Source organism: Narcine bancroftii, chromosome 4 (genome assembly GCF_036971445.1).
Source record: "Narcine bancroftii isolate sNarBan1 chromosome 4, sNarBan1.hap1, whole genome shotgun sequence".
Lineage (NCBI taxonomy): Eukaryota > Metazoa > Chordata > Chondrichthyes > Torpediniformes > Narcinidae > Narcine > Narcine bancroftii.
The window spans coordinates 132,299,787-132,315,475 of NC_091472.1; positions in this window are offsets into that span (position 1 = coordinate 132,299,787).

Genomic DNA, 15,689 nt, shown 5'->3' on the forward strand with positions numbered 1-15,689 from the left:
TAGCCCCAGCCCCAGCCCCAGCCCCAGCCCCAGCCCCAGCCCCCAGCCCCAGCCCCCAGCCCCAGCCCCAGCCCCAGCCCCCCCGCCCACCAGCCCCAGCCCCAGCCCCAGCCCCAGCCCCAGCCCCAGCCCCAGCCCCAGCCCCAGCCCCAGCCCCAGCCCCAGCCCCAGCCCCAGCCCCAGCCCAGCCCCAGCCCCAGCCCCAGCCCCAGCCCCAGCCCCAGCCCCAGCCCCAGCCCCCAGCCCCAGCCCCAGCCCCAGCCCCAGCCCCAGCCCCAGCCCCAGCCCCAGCCCCAGCCCCAGCCCCAGCCCCAGCCCCAGCCCCAGCCCCAGCCCCAGCCCCAGCCCCAGCCCCAGCCCCAGCCCCAGCCCCAGCCCAGCCCCAGCCCCAGCCCCAGCCCCAGCCCCAGCCCCAGCCCCAGCCCCAGCCCCAGCCCCAGCCCCAGCCCCAGCCCCAGCCCCAGCCCCAGCCCCAGCCCCAGCCCAGCCCCAGCCCCAGCCCCAGCCCCAGCCCCAGCCCCAGCCCCAGCCCCAGCCCCAGCCCCAGCCCCAGCCCCAGCCCCAGCCCCAGCCCCAGCCCCAGCCCCAGCCCCAGCCCCAGCCCCAGCCCCAGCCCCAGCCCCAGCCCCAGCCCCAGCCCCAGCCCCAGCCCCAGCCCCAGCCCCAGCCCCAGCCCCAGCCCCAGCCCCAGCCCCAGCCCCAGCCCCAGCCCCAGCCCCAGCCCCAGCCCCAGCCCCAGCCCCAGCCCCAGCCCCAGCCCCAGCCCCAGCCCCAGCCCCAGCCCCAGCCCCAGCCCCAGCCCCAGCCCCAGCCCCAGCCCCAGCCCCAGCCCCAGCCCCAGCCCCAGCCCCAGCCCCAGCCCCAGCCCCAGCCCCAGCCCCAGCCCCAGCCCCAGCCCCAGCCCCAGCCCAGCCCCAGCCCCAGCCCCAGCCCCAGCCCCCCAGCCCCAGCCCCAGCCCCAGCCCCAGCCCCAGCCCCAGCCCCAGCCCCAGCCCCAGCCCCAGCCCCAGCCCCAGCCCCAGCCCCAGCCCCAGCCCCAGCCCCAGCCCCAGCCCCAGCCCCAGCCCCAGCCCCAGCCCCAGCCCCAGCCCCAGCCCCAGCCCCAGCCCCAGCCCCAGCCCCAGCCCCAGCCCCAGCCCCAGCCCCAGCCCCAGCCCCAGCCCCAGCCCCAGCCCCAGCCCCAGCCCCAGCCCCAGCCCCAGCCCCAGCCCCAGCCCCCAGCCCCAGCCCCAGCCCCAGCCCCAGCCCCAGCCCCAGCCCCAGCCCCAGCCCCAGCCCCAGCCCCAGCCCCAGCCCCAGCCCCAGCCCCAGCCCCAGCCCCAGCCCCAGCCCCAGCCCCAGCCCCAGCCCCAGCCCCAGCCCCAGCCCCAGCCCCAGCCCCAGCCCCAGCCCCAGCCCCAGCCCCAGCCCCAGCCCCAGCCCCAGCCCCAGCCCCAGCCCCAGCCCCAGCCCCAGCCCCAGCCCCAGCCCCAGCCCCAGCCCCAGCCCCAGCCCCAGCCCCAGCCCCAGCCCCAGCCCCAGCCCCAGCCCCAGCCCCAGCCCCAGCCCCAGCCCCAGCCCCAGCCCCAGCCCCAGCCCCAGCCCCAGCCCCAGCCCCAGCCCCAGCCCCAGCCCCAGCCCCAGCCCCAGCCCCAGCCCCAGCCCCAGCCCCAGCCCAGCCCCAGCCCCAGCCCCAGCCCCAGCCCCAGCCCCAGCCCCAGCCCCAGCCCCAGCCCCAGCCCCAGCCCCAGCCCCAGCCCCAGCCCCAGCCCCAGCCCCAGCCCCAGCCCCAGCCCCAGCCCCAGCCCCAGCCCCAGCCCCAGCCCCAGCCCCAGCCCCAGCCCCAGCCCCAGCCCCAGCCCCAGCCCCAGCCCCAGCCCCAGCCCCAGCCCCAGCCCCAGCCCCAGCCCCAGCCCCAGCCCCAGCCCCAGCCCCAGCCCCAGCCCCAGCCCCAGCCCCAGCCCAGCCCCAGCCCAGCCCCAGCCCCAGCCCCAGCCCCAGCCCCAGCCCCAGCCCCAGCCCCAGCCCCAGCCCCAGCCCCAGCCCCAGCCCCAGCCCCAGCCCCAGCCCCAGCCCCAGCCCCAGCCCCAGCCCCAGCCCCAGCCCCAGCCCCAGCCCCAGCCCCAGCCCCAGCCCCAGCCCCAGCCCCAGCCCCAGCCCCAGCCCCAGCCCCAGCCCCAGCCCAGCCCCAGCCCCAGCCCCAGCCCCAGCCCCAGCCCCAGCCCCAGCCCCAGCCCCAGCCCCAGCCCCAGCCCAGCCCCAGCCCCAGCCCCAGCCCCAGCCCCAGCCCCAGCCCCAGCCCCAGCCCCAGCCCCAGCCCCAGCCCCAGCCCCAGCCCCAGCCCCAGCCCCAGCCCCAGCCCCAGCCCCAGCCCCAGCCCCAGCCCCAGCCCCAGCCCCAGCCCCAGCCCCAGCCCCAGCCCCAGCCCCAGCCCCAGCCCCAGCCCCAGCCCCAGCCCCAGCCCCAGCCCCAGCCCCAGCCCCAGCCCCAGCCCCAGCCCCAGCCCCAGCCCCAGCCCCAGCCCCAGCCCCAGCCCCAGCCCCAGCCCCAGCCCCAGCCCCAGCCCCAGCCCCAGCCCCAGCCCCAGCCCAGCCCCAGCCCCAGCCCCAGCCCCAGCCCCAGCCCCAGCCCCAGCCCCAGCCCCAGCCCCAGCCCCAGCCCCAGCCCCAGCCCCAGCCCCAGCCCCAGCCCCAGCCCCAGCCCCAGCCCCAGCCCCAGCCCCAGCCCCAGCCCCAGCCCCAGCCCCAGCCCCAGCCCCAGCCCCAGCCCCAGCCCCAGCCCCAGCCCCAGCCCCAGCCCCAGCCCCAGCCCCAGCCCCAGCCCCAGCCCCAGCCCCAGCCCCAGCCCCAGCCCCAGCCCCAGCCCCAGCCCCAGCCCCAGCCCCAGCCCCAGCCCCAGCCCCAGCCCCAGCCCCAGCCCCAGCCCCAGCCCCAGCCCCAGCCCCAGCCCCAGCCCCAGCCCCAGCCCCAGCCCCAGCCCCAGCCCCAGCCCCAGCCCCAGCCCCAGCCCCAGCCCCAGCCCCAGCCCCAGCCCCAGCCCCAGCCCCAGCCCCAGCCCCAGCCCCAGCCCCAGCCCCAGCCCCAGCCCCAGCCCCAGCCCAGCCCCAGCCCCAGCCCCAGCCCCAGCCCCAGCCCCAGCCCCAGCCCCAGCCCCAGCCCCAGCCCCAGCCCCAGCCCCAGCCCCAGCCCCAGCCCCAGCCCAGCCCCAGCCCCAGCCCCAGCCCAGCCCCAGCCCCAGCCCCAGCCCCAGCCCCAGCCCCAGCCCCAGCCCCAGCCCCAGCCCCAGCCCCAGCCCCAGCCCCAGCCCCAGCCCCAGCCCAGCCCCAGCCCCAGCCCCAGCCCCAGCCCCAGCCCCAGCCCCAGCCCCAGCCCCAGCCCCAGCCCCAGCCCCAGCCCCAGCCCCAGCCCCAGCCCCAGCCCCAGCCCCAGCCCCAGCCCCAGCCCCAGCCCCAGCCCCAGCCCCAGCCCCAGCCCCAGCCCCAGCCCCAGCCCCAGCCCCAGCCCCAGCCCCAGCCCCAGCCCCAGCCCCAGCCCCAGCCCCAGCCCCAGCCCCAGCCCCAGCCCCAGCCCAGCCCCAGCCCCAGCCCCAGCCCCAGCCCCAGCCCCAGCCCCAGCCCCAGCCCCAGCCCCAGCCCCAGCCCCAGCCCCAGCCCCAGCCCCAGCCCCAGCCCCAGCCCCAGCCCCAGCCCCAGCCCCAGCCGCCCAGCCCCAGCCCCAGCCCCAGCCCCAGCCCCAGCCCCAGCCCCAGCCCCAGCCCCAGCCCCAGCCCCAGCCCCAGCCCCAGCCCCAGCCCCAGCCCCAGCCCCAGCCCCAGCCCCAGCCCCAGCCCCAGCCCCAGCCCCAGCCCCAGCCCCAGCCCCAGCCCCAGCCCCAGCCCCAGCCCCAGCCCCAGCCCCAGCCCCAGCCCCAGCCCCAGCCCCAGCCCCAGCCCCAGCCCAGCCCCAGCCCCAGCCCCAGCCCCAGCCCCAGCCCCAGCCCCAGCCCCAGCCCCAGCCCCAGCCCCAGCCCCAGCCCCAGCCCCAGCCCCAGCCCCAGCCCCAGCCCCAGCCCCAGCCCCAGCCCCAGCCCCAGCCCCAGCCCCAGCCCCAGCCCCAGCCCCAGCCCCAGCCCCAGCCCCAGCCCCAGCCCCAGCCCCAGCCCCAGCCCCAGCCCCAGCCCCAGCCCCAGCCCCAGCCCCAGCCCCAGCCCCAGCCCCAGCCCCAGCCCCAGCCCCAGCCCCAGCCCCAGCCCCAGCCCCAGCCCCAGCCCCAGCCCCAGCCCCAGCCCCAGCCCCAGCCCCAGCCCCAGCCCCAGCCCCAGCCCCAGCCCCAGCCCCAGCCCCAGCCCCAGCCCCAGCCCAGCCCCAGCCCCAGCCCCAGCCCCAGCCCCAGCCCCAGCCCAGCCCCAGCCCCAGCCCCAGCCCCAGCCCCAGCCCCAGCCCCAGCCCCAGCCCCAGCCCCAGCCCCAGCCCCAGCCCCAGCCCCAGCCCCAGCCCCAGCCCCAGCCCCAGCCCCAGCCCCAGCCCCAGCCCCAGCCCCAGCCCCAGCCCAGCCCCAGCCCCAGCCCCAGCCCCAGCCCCAGCCCCAGCCCCAGCCCCAGCCCCAGCCCCAGCCCCAGCCCCAGCCCCAGCCCCAGCCCCAGCCCCAGCCCCAGCCCCAGCCCCAGCCCCAGCCCCAGCCCCAGCCCCAGCCCCAGCCCCAGCCCCAGCCCCAGCCCCAGCCCCAGCCCCAGCCCCAGCCCCAGCCCCAGCCCCAGCCCCAGCCCCAGCCCCAGCCCCAGCCCCAGCCCCAGCCCCAGCCCCAGCCCCAGCCCCAGCCCCAGCCCCAGCCCCAGCCCCAGCCCCAGCCCCAGCCCCAGCCCCAGCCCCAGCCCCAGCCCCAGCCCCAGCCCCAGCCCCAGCCCCAGCCCCAGCCCCAGCCCCAGCCCCAGCCCCAGCCCCAGCCCCAGCCCCAGCCCCAGCCCCAGCCCCAGCCCCAGCCCCAGCCCCAGCCCCAGCCCCAGCCCCAGCCCCAGCCCCAGCCCCAGCCCAGCCCCAGCCCCAGCCCCAGCCCCAGCCCCAGCCCCAGCCCCAGCCCCAGCCCCAGCCCCAGCCCCAGCCCCAGCCCCAGCCCCAGCCCCAGCCCCAGCCCCAGCCCCAGCCCCAGCCCCAGCCCCAGCCCCAGCCCCAGCCCCAGCCCCAGCCCCAGCCCCAGCCCCAGCCCCAGCCCCAGCCCCAGCCCCAGCCCCAGCCCCAGCCCCAGCCCCAGCCCCAGCCCCAGCCCCAGCCCCAGCCCCAGCCCCAGCCCCAGCCCCAGCCCCAGCCCCAGCCCCAGCCCCAGCCCCAGCCCCAGCCCCAGCCCCAGCCCCAGCCCCAGCCCCAGCCCCAGCCCCAGCCCCAGCCCCAGCCCCAGCCCCAGCCCCAGCCCCAGCCCCAGCCCCAGCCCCAGCCCCAGCCCCAGCCCCAGCCCCAGCCCCAGCCCCAGCCCCAGCCCCAGCCCCAGCCCCAGCCCCAGCCCCAGCCCCAGCCCCAGCCCCAGCCCCAGCCCCAGCCCCAGCCCCAGCCCCAGCCCCAGCCCCAGCCCCAGCCCCAGCCCCAGCCCCAGCCCCAGCCCCAGCCCCAGCCCCAGCCCCAGCCCCAGCCCCAGCCCCAGCCCCAGCCCCAGCCCCAGCCCCAGCCCCAGCCCCAGCCCCAGCCCCAGCCCCAGCCCCAGCCCCAGCCCCAGCCCCAGCCCCAGCCCCAGCCCCAGCCCCAGCCCCAGCCCCAGCCCCAGCCCCAGCCCCAGCCCCAGCCCCAGCCCCAGCCCCAGCCCCAGCCCCAGCCCCAGCCCCAGCCCCAGCCCCAGCCCCAGCCCCAGCCCCAGCCCCAGCCCCAGCCCCAGCCCCAGCCCCAGCCCCAGCCCCAGCCCCAGCCCCAGCCCCAGCCCCAGCCCCAGCCCCAGCCCCAGCCCCAGCCCCAGCCCCAGCCCCAGCCCCAGCCCCAGCCCCAGCCCCAGCCCCAGCCCCAGCCCCAGCCCCAGCCCCAGCCCCAGCCCCAGCCCCAGCCCCAGCCCCAGCCCCAGCCCCAGCCCCAGCCCCAGCCCAGCCCCAGCCCCAGCCCCAGCCCCAGCCCCAGCCCCAGCCCCAGCCCCAGCCCCAGCCCCAGCCCCAGCCCCAGCCCCAGCCCCAGCCCCAGCCCCAGCCCCAGCCCCAGCCCCAGCCCCAGCCCCAGCCCCAGCCCCAGCCCCAGCCCCAGCCCCAGCCCCAGCCCCAGCCCCAGCCCCAGCCCCAGCCCCAGCCCCAGCCCCAGCCCCAGCCCCAGCCCCAGCCCCAGCCCCAGCCCCAGCCCCAGCCCCAGCCCCAGCCCCAGCCCCAGCCCCAGCCCCAGCCCCAGCCCCAGCCCCAGCCCCAGCCCCAGCCCCAGCCCCAGCCCCAGCCCCAGCCCCAGCCCCAGCCCCAGCCCCAGCCCCAGCCAGCCCAGCCCCAGCCCCAGCCCCAGCCCCAGCCCCAGCCCCAGCCCCAGCCCCAGCCCCAGCCCCAGCCCCAGCCCCAGCCCCAGCCCCAGCCCCAGCCCCAGCCCCAGCCCCAGCCCCAGCCCCAGCCCCAGCCCCAGCCCCAGCCCCAGCCCCAGCCCCAGCCCCAGCCCCAGCCCCAGCCCCAGCCCCAGCCCCAGCCCCAGCCCCAGCCCCAGCCCCAGCCCCAGCCCCAGCCCCAGCCCCAGCCCCAGCCCCAGCCCCAGCCCCAGCCCCAGCCCCAGCCCCAGCCCCAGCCCCAGCCCAGCCCCAGCCCCAGCCCCAGCCCCAGCCCCAGCCCCAGCCCCAGCCCCAGCCCCAGCCCCAGCCCCAGCCCCAGCCCCAGCCCCAGCCCCAGCCCCAGCCCCAGCCCCAGCCCCAGCCCCAGCCCCAGCCCCAGCCCCAGCCCCAGCCCCAGCCCCAGCCCCAGCCCCAGCCCCAGCCCCAGCCCCAGCCCCAGCCCCAGCCCCAGCCCCAGCCCCAGCCCCAGCCCCAGCCCCAGCCCCAGCCCCAGCCCCAGCCCCAGCCCCAGCCCCAGCCCCAGCCCCAGCCCCAGCCCCAGCCCCAGCCCCAGCCCCAGCCCCAGCCCCAGCCCCAGCCCCAGCCCCAGCCCCAGCCCCAGCCCAGCCCCAGCCCCAGCCCCAGCCCAGCCCCAGCCCCAGCCCCAGCCCCAGCCCCAGCCCCAGCCCAGCCCCAGCCCCAGCCCCAGCCCCAGCCCCAGCCCCAGCCCCAGCCCCAGCCCCAGCCCCAGCCCCAGCCCCAGCCCCAGCCCCAGCCCCAGCCCCAGCCCCAGCCCCAGCCCCAGCCCCAGCCCCAGCCCCAGCCCCAGCCCCAGCCCCAGCCCCAGCCCCAGCCCCAGCCCCAGCCCCAGCCCCAGCCCCAGCCCCAGCCCCAGCCCCAGCCCCAGCCCCAGCCCCAGCCCCAGCCCCAGCCCCAGCCCCAGCCCCAGCCCCAGCCCCAGCCCCAGCCCCAGCCCCAGCCCCAGCCCCAGCCCCAGCCCCAGCCCCAGCCCCAGCCCCAGCCCCAGCCCCAGCCCCAGCCCCAGCCCAGCCCCAGCCCCAGCCCCAGCCCCAGCCCCAGCCCCAGCCCCAGCCCCAGCCCCAGCCCCAGCCCCAGCCCCAGCCCCAGCCCCAGCCCCAGCCCCAGCCCCAGCCCCAGCCCCAGCCCCAGCCCCAGCCCCAGCCCCAGCCCCAGCCCCAGCCCCAGCCCCAGCCCCAGCCCCAGCCCCAGCCCCAGCCCCAGCCCCAGCCCCAGCCCCAGCCCCAGCCCCAGCCCCAGCCCCAGCCCCAGCCCCAGCCCCAGCCCCAGCCCCAGCCCCAGCCCCAGCCCCAGCCCCAGCCCCAGCCCCAGCCCCAGCCCCAGCCCCAGCCCCAGCCCCAGCCCCAGCCCCAGCCCCAGCCCCAGCCCCAGCCCCAGCCCCAGCCCCAGCCCCAGCCCAGCCCCAGCCCCAGCCCCAGCCCCAGCCCCAGCCCCAGCCCCAGCCCCAGCCCCAGCCCCAGCCCCAGCCCCAGCCCCAGCCCCAGCCCCAGCCCCAGCCCCAGCCCCAGCCCCAGCCCCAGCCCCAGCCCCAGCCCCAGCCCCAGCCCCAGCCCCAGCCCCAGCCCCAGCCCCAGCCCCAGCCCCAGCCCCAGCCCCAGCCCCAGCCCCAGCCCCAGCCCCAGCCCCAGCCCCAGCCCCAGCCCCAGCCCCAGCCCCAGCCCCAGCCCCAGCCCCAGCCCCAGCCCCAGCCCCAGCCCCAGCCCCAGCCCCAGCCCCAGCCCCAGCCCCAGCCCCAGCCCCAGCCCCAGCCCCAGCCCCAGCCCCAGCCCCAGCCCCAGCCCCAGCCCCAGCCCCAGCCCCAGCCCCAGCCCCAGCCCCAGCCCCAGCCCCAGCCCCAGCCCCAGCCCCAGCCCCAGCCCCAGCCCCAGCCCCAGCCCCAGCCCCAGCCCCAGCCCCAGCCCCCAGCCCCAGCCCCAGCCCCAGCCCCAGCCCCAGCCCCAGCCCCAGCCCCAGCCCCAGCCCCAGCCCCAGCCCCAGCCCCAGCCCCAGCCCCAGCCCCAGCCCCAGCCCCAGCCCCAGCCCCAGCCCCAGCCCCAGCCCCAGCCCCAGCCCCAGCCCCAGCCCCAGCCCCAGCCCCAGCCCCAGCCCCAGCCCCAGCCCCAGCCCCAGCCCCAGCCCCAGCCCCAGCCCCAGCCCCAGCCCCAGCCCCAGCCCCAGCCCCAGCCCCAGCCCCAGCCCCAGCCCCAGCCCCAGCCCCAGCCCCAGCCCCAGCCCCAGCCCCAGCCCCAGCCCCAGCCCCAGCCCCAGCCCCAGCCCCAGCCCCAGCCCCAGCCCCAGCCCCAGCCCCAGCCCCAGCCCCAGCCCCAGCCCCAGCCCCAGCCCCAGCCCCAGCCCCAGCCCCAGCCCCAGCCCCAGCCCCAGCCCCAGCCCCAGCCCCAGCCCCAGCCCCAGCCCCAGCCCCAGCCCCAGCCCCAGCCCCAGCCCCAGCCCCAGCCCCAGCCCCAGCCCCAGCCCCAGCCCCAGCCCCAGCCCCAGCCCCAGCCCCAGCCCCAGCCCCAGCCCCAGCCCCAGCCCCAGCCCCAGCCCCAGCCCCAGCCCCAGCCCCAGCCCCAGCCCCAGCCCCAGCCCCAGCCCCAGCCCCAGCCCCAGCCCCAGCCCCAGCCCCAGCCCCAGCCCCAGCCCCAGCCCCAGCCCCAGCCCCAGCCCCAGCCCCAGCCCCAGCCCCAGCCCCAGCCCCAGCCCCAGCCCCAGCCCCAGCCCCAGCCCCAGCCCCAGCCCCAGCCCCAGCCCCAGCCCCAGCCCCAGCCCCAGCCCCAGCCCCAGCCCCAGCCCAGCCCCAGCCCCAGCCCCAGCCCCAGCCCCAGCCCCAGCCCCAGCCCCAGCCCAGCCCCAGCCCCAGCCCCAGCCCCAGCCCAGCCCCAGCCCCAGCCCCAGCCCCAGCCCAGCCCCAGCCCCAGCCCCAGCCCCAGCCCCAGCCCCAGCCCCAGCCCCAGCCCCAGCCCCAGCCCCAGCCCCAGCCCCAGCCCCAGCCCCAGCCCCAGCCCCAGCCCCAGCCCCAGCCCCAGCCCCAGCCCCAGCCCCAGCCCCAGCCCCAGCCCCAGCCCCAGCCCCAGCCCCAGCCCCAGCCCCAGCCCCAGCCCCAGCCCCAGCCCAGCCCCAGCCCCAGCCCCAGCCCCAGCCCCAGCCCCAGCCCCAGCCCCAGCCCCAGCCCCAGCCCCAGCCCCAGCCCCAGCCCCAGCCCCAGCCCCAGCCCCAGCCCCAGCCCCAGCCCCAGCCCCAGCCCCAGCCCCAGCCCCAGCCCCAGCCCCAGCCCCAGCCCCAGCCCCAGCCCCAGCCCCAGCCCCAGCCCCAGCCCCAGCCCCAGCCCCAGCCCCAGCCCCAGCCCCAGCCCCAGCCCCAGCCCCAGCCCCAGCCCCAGCCCCAGCCCCAGCCCCAGCCCCAGCCCCAGCCCCAGCCCCAGCCCCAGCCCCAGCCCCAGCCCCAGCCCCAGCCCCAGCCCCAGCCCCAGCCCCAGCCCCAGCCCCAGCCCCAGCCCCAGCCCCAGCCCCAGCCCCAGCCCCAGCCCCAGCCCCAGCCCCAGCCCCAGCCCCAGCCCCAGCCCCAGCCCCAGCCCCAGCCCCAGCCCCAGCCCCAGCCCCAGCCCCAGCCCCAGCCCCAGCCCCAGCCCCAGCCCCAGCCCCAGCCCCAGCCCCAGCCCCAGCCCCAGCCCCAGCCCCAGCCCCAGCCCCAGCCCCAGCCCCAGCCCCAGCCCCAGCCCCAGCCCCAGCCCCAGCCCCAGCCCCAGCCCCAGCCCCAGCCCCAGCCCCAGCCCCAGCCCCAGCCCCAGCCCCAGCCCCAGCCCCAGCCCCAGCCCCAGCCCCAGCCCCAGCCCCAGCCCCAGCCCCAGCCCCAGCCCCAGCCCCAGCCCCAGCCCCAGCCCCAGCCCCAGCCCCAGCCCCAGCCCCAGCCCCAGCCCCAGCCCCAGCCCCAGCCCCAGCCCCAGCCCCAGCCCCAGCCCCAGCCCCAGCCCCAGCCCAGCCCCAGCCCCAGCCCCAGCCCCAGCCCCAGCCCCAGCCCCAGCCCAGCCCCAGCCCCAGCCCCAGCCCCAGCCCCAGCCCCAGCCCCAGCCCCAGCCCCAGCCCCAGCCCCAGCCCCAGCCCCAGCCCCAGCCCCAGCCCCAGCCCCAGCCCCAGCCCCAGCCCCAGCCCCAGCCCCAGCCCCAGCCCCAGCCCCAGCCCCAGCCCCAGCCCCAGCCCCAGCCCCAGCCCCAGCCCCAGCCCCAGCCCCAGCCCCAGCCCCAGCCCCAGCCCCAGCCCCAGCCCCAGCCCCAGCCCCAGCCCCAGCCCCAGCCCCAGCCCCAGCCCCAGCCCCAGCCCCAGCCCCAGCCCCAGCCCCAGCCCCAGCCCCAGCCCCAGCCCCAGCCCCAGCCCCAGCCCCAGCCCCAGCCCCAGCCCAGCCCCAGCCCCAGCCCCAGCCCCAGCCCCAGCCCCAGCCCCAGCCCCAGCCCCAGCCCCAGCCCCAGCCCCAGCCCCAGCCCCAGCCCCAGCCCCAGCCCCAGCCCCAGCCCCAGCCCCAGCCCCAGCCCCAGCCCCAGCCCCAGCCCCAGCCCCAGCCCCAGCCCCAGCCCCAGCCCCAGCCCCAGCCCCAGCCCCAGCCCCAGCCCCAGCCCCAGCCCCAGCCCCAGCCCCAGCCCCAGCCCCAGCCCCAGCCCCAGCCCCAGCCCCAGCCCCAGCCCCAGCCCCAGCCCCAGCCCCAGCCCCAGCCCCAGCCCCAGCCCCAGCCCCAGCCCCAGCCCCAGCCCCAGCCCCAGCCCCAGCCCCAGCCCCAGCCCCAGCCCCAGCCCCAGCCCCAGCCCCAGCCCCAGCCCCAGCCCCAGCCCCAGCCCCAGCCCCAGCCCCAGCCCCAGCCCCAGCCCCAGCCCCAGCCCCAGCCCCAGCCCCAGCCCCAGCCCCAGCCCCAGCCCCAGCCCCAGCCCAGCCCCAGCCCCAGCCCCAGCCCCAGCCCCAGCCCCAGCCCCAGCCCCAGCCCCAGCCCCAGCCCCAGCCCCAGCCCCAGCCCCAGCCCCAGCCCCAGCCCCAGCCCCAGCCCCAGCCCCAGCCCCAGCCCCAGCCCCAGCCCCAGCCCCAGCCCCAGCCCCAGCCCCAGCCCCAGCCCCAGCCCCAGCCCCAGCCCCAGCCCCAGCCCCAGCCCCAGCCCCAGCCCCAGCCCCAGCCCCAGCCAGCCCAGCCCCAGCCCCAGCCCCAGCCCCAGCCCCAGCCCCAGCCCCAGCCCCAGCCCCAGCCCCAGCCCCAGCCCCAGCCCCAGCCCCAGCCCCAGCCCCAGCCCCAGCCCCAGCCCCAGCCCCAGCCCCAGCCCCAGCCCCAGCCCCAGCCCCAGCCCCAGCCCCAGCCCCAGCCCCAGCCCCAGCCCCAGCCCCAGCCCCAGCCCCAGCCCCAGCCCAGCCCCAGCCCCAGCCCCAGCCCCAGCCCCAGCCCCAGCCCCAGCCCCAGCCCCAGCCCCAGCCCCAGCCCCAGCCCCAGCCCCAGCCCCAGCCCCAGCCCCAGCCCCAGCCCCAGCCCCAGCCCCAGCCCCAGCCCCAGCCCCAGCCCCAGCCCCAGCCCCAGCCCCAGCCCCAGCCCCAGCCCCAGCCCCAGCCCCAGCCCCAGCCCCAGCCCCAGCCCCAGCCCCAGCCCCAGCCCCAGCCCCAGCCCCAGCCCCAGCCCCAGCCCCAGCCCCAGCCCCAGCCCCAGCCCCAGCCCCAGCCCCAGCCCCAGCCCCAGCCCCAGCCCCAGCCCCAGCCCCAGCCCCAGCCCCAGCCCCAGCCCCAGCCCCAGCCCCAGCCCCAGCCCCAGCCCCAGCCCCAGCCCCAGCCCCAGCCCCAGCCCCAGCCCCAGCCCCAGCCCCAGCCCCAGCCCCAGCCCCAGCCCCAGCCCCAGCCCCAGCCCCAGCCCCAGCCCCAGCCCCAGCCCCAGCCCCAGCCCCAGCCCAGCCCCAGCCCCAGCCCCAGCCCCAGCCCAGCCCCAGCCCCAGCCCCAGCCCCAGCCCCAGCCCCAGCCCCAGCCCCAGCCCCAGCCCCAGCCCCAGCCCCAGCCCCAGCCCCAGCCCCAGCCCCAGCCCCAGCCCCAGCCCCAGCCCCAGCCCCAGCCCCAGCCCCAGCCCCAGCCCCAGCCCCAGCCCCAGCCCCAGCCCCAGCCCCAGCCCCAGCCCCAGCCCCAGCCCCAGCCCCAGCCCCAGCCCCAGCCCCAGCCCCAGCCCCAGCCCCAGCCCCAGCCCCAGCCCCAGCCCCAGCCCCAGCCCCAGCCCCAGCCCCAGCCCCAGCCCCAGCCCCAGCCCCAGCCCCAGCCCCAGCCCCAGCCCCAGCCCCAGCCCCAGCCCCAGCCCCAGCCCCAGCCCCAGCCCCAGCCCCAGCCCCAGCCCCAGCCCCAGCCCCAGCCCCAGCCCCAGCCCCAGCCCCAGCCCCAGCCCCAGCCCCAGCCCCAGCCCCAGCCCCAGCCCCAGCCCCAGCCCCAGCCCCAGCCCCAGCCCCAGCCCCAGCCCCAGCCCCAGCCCCAGCCCCAGCCCCAGCCCCAGCCCCAGCCCCAGCCCCAGCCCCAGCCCCAGCCCCAGCCCCAGCCCCAGCCCCAGCCCCAGCCCCAGCCCCAGCCCCAGCCCCAGCCCCAGCCCCAGCCCCAGCCCCAGCCCCAGCCCCAGCCCCAGCCCCAGCCCCAGCCCCAGCCCCAGCCCCAGCCCCAGCCCCAGCCCCAGCCCCAGCCCCAGCCCCAGCCCCAGCCCCAGCCCCAGCCCCAGCCCCAGCCCCAGCCCCAGCCCCAGCCCCAGCCCCAGCCCCAGCCCCAGCCCCAGCCCCAGCCCCAGCCCCAGCCCCAGCCCCAGCCCCAGCCCCAGCCCCAGCCCCAGCCCCAGCCCCAGCCCCAGCCCCAGCCCCAGCCCCAGCCCCAGCCCCAGCCCCAGCCCCAGCCCCAGCCCCAGCCCCAGCCCCAGCCCCAGCCCCAGCCCCAGCCCCAGCCCCAGCCCCAGCCCCAGCCCCAGCCCCAGCCCCAGCCCCAGCCCCAGCCCCAGCCCCAGCCCCAGCCCCAGCCCCAGCCCCAGCCCCAGCCCCAGCCCCAGCCCCAGCCCCAGCCCCAGCCCCAGCCCCAGCCCCAGCCCCAGCCCCAGCCCCAGCCCCAGCCCCAGCCCCAGCCCCAGCCCCAGCCCCAGCCCCAGCCCCAGCCCCAGCCCCAGCCCCAGCCCCAGCCCCAGCCCCAGCCCCAGCCCCAGCCCCAGCCCCAGCCCCAGCCCAGCCCCAGCCCCAGCCCCAGCCCCAGCCCCAGCCCCAGCCCCAGCCCCAGCCCCAGCCCCAGCCCCAGCCCCAGCCCCAGCCCCAGCCCCAGCCCCAGCCCCAGCCCCAGCCCCAGCCCCAGCCCCAGCCCCAGCCCCAGCCCCAGCCCCAGCCCCAGCCCCAGCCCCAGCCCCAGCCCCAGCCCCAGCCCCAGCCCCAGCCCCAGCCCCAGCCCCAGCCCCAGCCCCAGCCCCAGCCCCAGCCCCAGCCCCAGCCCCAGCCCCAGCCCCAGCCCCAGCCCCAGCCCCAGCCCCAGCCCCAGCCCCAGCCCCAGCCCCAGCCCCAGCCCCAGCCCCAGCCCCAGCCCCAGCCCCAGCCCCAGCCCCAGCCCCAGCCCCAGCCCCAGCCCCAGCCCCAGCCCCAGCCCCAGCCCCAGCCCCAGCCCCAGCCCCAGCCCCAGCCCCAGCCCCAGCCCCAGCCCCAGCCCCAGCCCCAGCCCCAGCCCCAGCCCCAGCCCCAGCCCCAGCCCCAGCCCCAGCCCCAGCCCCAGCCCCAGCCCCAGCCCCAGCCCCAGCCCCAGCCCCAGCCCCAGCCCCAGCCCCAGCCCCAGCCCCAGCCCCAGCCCCAGCCCCAGCCCCAGCCCCAGCCCCAGCCCCAGCCCCAGCCCCAGCCCCAGCCCCAGCCCCAGCCCCAGCCCCAGCCCCAGCCCCAGCCCCAGCCCCAGCCCCAGCCCCAGCCCCAGCCCCAGCCCCAGCCCCAGCCCCAGCCCCAGCCCCAGCCCCAGCCCCAGCCCCAGCCCCAGCCCCAGCCCCAGCCCCAGCCCCAGCCCCAGCCCCAGCCCCAGCCCCAGCCCCAGCCCCAGCCCCAGCCCCAGCCCCAGCCCCAGCCCCAGCCCCAGCCCCAGCCCCAGCCCCAGCCCCAGCCCCAGCCCCAGCCCCAGCCCCAGCCCCAGCCCCAGCCCCAGCCCCAGCCCCAGCCCCAGCCCCAGCCCCAGCCCCAGCCCCAGCCCCAGCCCCAGCCCCAGCCCCAGCCCCAGCCCCAGCCCCAGCCCCAGCCCCAGCCCCAGCCCCAGCCCCAGCCCCAGCCCCAGCCCCAGCCCCAGCCCCAGCCCCAGCCCCAGCCCCAGCCCCAGCCCCAGCCCCAGCCCCAGCCCCAGCCCCAGCCCCAGCCCCAGCCCCAGCCCCAGCCCCAGCCCCAGCCCCAGCCCCAGCCCCAGCCCCAGCCCCAGCCCCAGCCCCAGCCCCAGCCCCAGCCCCAGCCCCAGCCCCAGCCCCAGCCCCAGCCCCAGCCCCAGCCCCAGCCCCAGCCCCAGCCCCAGCCCCAGCCCCAGCCCCAGCCCCAGCCCCAGCCCCAGCCCCAGCCCCAGCCCCAGCCCCAGCCCCCAGACAAACGTCACTTGACTCCGGGTTTAATTTGCTCACTCAACCTCCTGCTGAGATTGCTTTAGTTTCATTGGAAGACAAGCAATTAAAGGGAGCTGCGATTGTAAAGCAGGAATAATTATAATTATAAACCCCATGAAATTGCAATGTGATTCAATATTTACTAATCATGAGTGTGCTTCATGAGTTTTTCAGAAACTCTTCAATTGGCACTGTGTTAAAATGGGAGATCTCAATGATGGCCTTCTCCCAACCCTGGGAGAATCCACAGAAAGGAAAAGGTGACAAAACACTTCATATAATCCTGACAAAGGGTGTCTGATCTGAAATGGTGAATCAATTTCTTTTCCAGACATGGCCTGACCTGCTGAGCATTTCCAGCATTCGTGAACAAAATCCTCAAATCATTCAATTGTCAGCCAGCCGCTCTGTGTGAGACACTCTATAGGAGGAAAAACAGTGTCTGCCATTCCCACTTCAATGATCTAGTTTGATAATGGAGGCACAAAGTCCGATTCCATGGGGATGCCAAAAGCATGGTTGAACCCATTCTTCTTTATTTTATCTTCTGACCTTATATTATTGCCATTAAACCCCAGCAGAGGTTCCTCATTATCCCAGTCTTTCTCGGTTCCATTGATTAAAAACCAAAGACCTCTTTAATTTAAATTTAAAGTGTACACATACAGCA